Below are 3,835 nucleotides of genomic sequence, written 5' to 3'. Positions count from 1 at the left end.
GACTCTGCCTTGCAACTTCCTTCATACATTTTATTTATACAACTGAACATTATTGTTTGCGACTCTAGGCAGCGACCGACCGATGCGGTAGTGTGGTGTGTGGAAGCTCTGCACACATGTTTGGGTTCGAACGCAAACGCAGACGGTTATAAAAGTGCTATTTTCAGCCGGTTTCGAATTCAATCGCATGTCATCAGAGCTCCGCTGAAGGTTGCAGACGAGCCTACTACGCTGCTGATTAATTTGTGAGTGATTTTACCAAAAAAAAAAGAAGCAAATTCCAGCATCCAGTTGCTGATAAGCTTTTCGTGCATTTCTGACCTTTTGTTGTCACTGTGATAAGTGTTTTTTTTTTTCGAAATCGTTTTGTGTGTTGCTAGCCAACTTCGACGGTAGCGAAGGAAGGTTATAGGTTCGAGTTTCGGTGCATTGTTTAGTGCGACATTTGATTAATATCTAGGCTAGGTAAGTACCACCTTTTCAGAAAGCTGTGCATTAAATGGGTTATCCTGCTTGGTTTTGTAAAAATGATAGCTTAAAAAGTTTTCGAGCATCATTTTGTTTGTATCTATTGTGTCGTAAGAACAATGGACCTATTGTCGCATTAATACGCGAGGTCTTACGACATTCTTTGTTTTCTGTAAGTACTCGTGTGCATGTGTGTTCAGTCAATTATCCCCATTTGAAAGAATATTTTTTGCAACGTATTCACGCATTACCATCACAGGCAGCTTCAATAACAAAACAATAACATATTTTAAGGGTGAATGTCTGAAATTATTTAAAACCCTAATAAATAAAAATAAAATATTTCAACAAACTGTGAACAAAAAATATTAGCCAATACTATATTAGCACCAGTTTTTTTCAAATTTACGCTCCACCCTAACGCATGCTTTTCCTTTTCTTACTTTCAAACATTCACACTCAAGTTTCGAGTTTTATTATTATGTCTCGTTCATATTTTCCGTTTTGTTTTGTGTCGTTCTTTTCTACACATTTCAGTGAAATACAGATGATGGCATCGATTCCATCACTGAAGGGTGGGTCGACTTTGGTATGTAGTAGGTCATCGTTTAATAAGAACATTTAAAAGTTTTCTATTTTTGGTCCATTTAAATGCAACTGAAGTAATTGATACGTAGTCAAAACTTTGTTTATAAATTAGTTTGTGCGTAAAAAGTGGGAAATCGTGGAATTGAAATTAAGTTCCTACAGCAGAAACCAAGGGCGTTGTTTGTTGTAAATGTACGCTGAGACTGAAGCCAAATCTACCCAACCAACATGTCTTCCCTATTTATCGTGCACAGTAAATAAACATTCTTATTTCGGTGGACAGGCAGGAAAAGTATATAGCCAAATAAAATACTACGTACAACTATTTCAATCGATTGAAAAATATTATTCATTTTATTGTGTTATTTTGCTAATCCCCGAAAAGTATCCTTTCAATTCACTACGTATCATTTTATTTAAAAGTTGAAGTCACTCAAAGTTACAACTCTGGTTGTTAAAAGCGAAGAAATAGACAACATTTTGTGCAGTATTTCGCATCCTTATGCACGAAACTCTAAGCGAATACAAAGTCTGGCTAAAACCGCTGTGTGAAGTGATGTGATTAATTGATTGCAGAGTCGGCCGATTGTGCCCGCGCAAGTCGGTAGGAAAACGGGAGGACTTAATGACAATTGGGTCATTAAGTTATACGCTGTTTTTCATTTTTTCCGATGTCGCTGATGCTGCAGATACGCGTCGAAATTTTTTTTCGCTTTTTTGTACCAGATAAAAAATATTTTATAAATTTGAATTATTACGACCACACCTTCCATTGAACTAACTTGATCCTATCCTTTTGCTGGAATAATTGTCAAAAATGATAACCCATGTGGCTAAATTCACTGTCAAGAAAGGCCGATAGTGTAAAACGAAGACGTGTTTACATTTTCGTAAAAAATCGATTAAAAGTTATTCTTTAGTTTTAAGGGTAGAGCTTATAGATATTGATATATTCAGAAAGATGAGCTCTATCGGTATATGTAAGAAGCACTTACATTTTTCATTTAAAGGCGCCATTCAAAAAAAAACATTCCCTGGAAACGTGTTAGTTTATTGCTAATTCTTCTAAAGTTCTAAACTCTAATCAAACTTTTAATAAGAAAGATTGGAGAAAACCACGGCATTTTTAGCAACGTATTCCTCAGAATATGGCAGTCGTTAAATATGTTATCTCGACAAATTTATGATTAGTCGTATTAGACGAATAAGCCAACTGTCCAAATTCACTTTGAGGAAAAATTTCGTGCAAACTGTTATTGGTTGAATACAGATCACAGCAGTCAACGAATGAGAACACATTTCTCGTGTTTGCTTACTAGCGGTAATTGACGAGTAGCGCCCTCTAGAAAATTTGACACGACGTACGTCGACCGATTAATTAGCCGACAAATTTGGGTTTCGTAGATGAACAATTTTCGTCAGCATATTAATTGCCAAATTTAACCTGTGTAAATCTGGTTCTAGTTTTAAACTACCAACAAATCGAGCGATGTAATAAGTCATTGAAACAGATCGATTGCAACAGATTTCGTCGGTTGTCACGTCGGTAGACGAACACGCTACACTCCCATAAGAGTGGGAGCAACTATCGATCGATTAATTGAGTGCATAGTCGGCCGATTGTGCCGACACAAGCCAATTTAGTCGGTATGAAAGTAGGTTATGATGTCCGAAATTTTCCCTTGAAGTGAATTTTGACAGTACGCCCAAAATATAAGAAGGAAAAAGATGACAATATACTGTTCGTCTTATTGATCTGACACCCAAACTAATCTGATAGTTTGTAATCAGACTTGTCTACTCTTACTATAAATCGCCTAAATTTCGTGTTTTAGCATGATTAAAACTTTAAATTAAGATATTTTACCGACGATTGCAGCCGGAAACATAATGTTTTATTGAGAAGCCTTGTAGTTTGACAGTTGTAGTATTCTTAACCTTATTTTTACTTATTGAACTCAATTCAGATTTAAACGACTACAACTTTCCAAAGGCAGTTTATTTGTGTGCATTTAGCCGGCTGCGGTCAGATTGGACTAGGTGCCATTGTATTGATTTCGAGGAAAACGAGTTTAAAGTTTGCATAGCAGCATACTTTACGTTATTCGAATAAATATATACCATAATTCTAACTTATAACAAGATTTTTTAAAATCTGCTAAAAGTCAAGAGTAGCTGAAGAAATTGTTTATCAAATGCTATCATCATCTCACTGTTTGAGATTTTACGTCCGCTCCAAACGCTAAATTTTAGCAAGGAGAATACCAAATATTCAACTTAACCCAATCACTTATGACCAATCATTCTCCGGGCTCAACCAGCATTTACCTGCATTCACAAACAACAGTTCTTGTGTATTTCTTTCGATTCTTCTGTTCCTTCGGTGTGGAATTTTCCATCTTGTTGCCAGATGGTTGTGGTACTTTTCCATTACTGTGAATCTAAAGAATAGAAGAAAGTGTGAAACTTATACAGTTGTTCGTACAGTATGTAAACACAATTTGCTTATGTGTTTTTGCTGGAGCTGCAACTGTGTAAGTCTAACCTTAAACGATGTCATAAAGTATGATTTGATACACATTAGGGTTAGAATCTGGTTCAGCTTCGGGATCAAGGGGTAGTAGAATGATGAGTGGTTATTCAAGATGCTTTAAAGATGACATGATTTAGCAGATTGTCGAATGTTGAAAATTTAATGTCATTCACTATTGTATCATCAAAATATTTCTAAAAACACAAAAAAACATCTTATATTTTTGTGATTTCTCTGTCTAAATCA

Source organism: Topomyia yanbarensis, chromosome 2, assembly GCF_030247195.1.
Source record: "Topomyia yanbarensis strain Yona2022 chromosome 2, ASM3024719v1, whole genome shotgun sequence".
Taxonomy (NCBI): Eukaryota; Metazoa; Arthropoda; class Insecta; order Diptera; family Culicidae; genus Topomyia; species Topomyia yanbarensis.
This window is presented reverse-complemented; position numbering follows the sequence as displayed.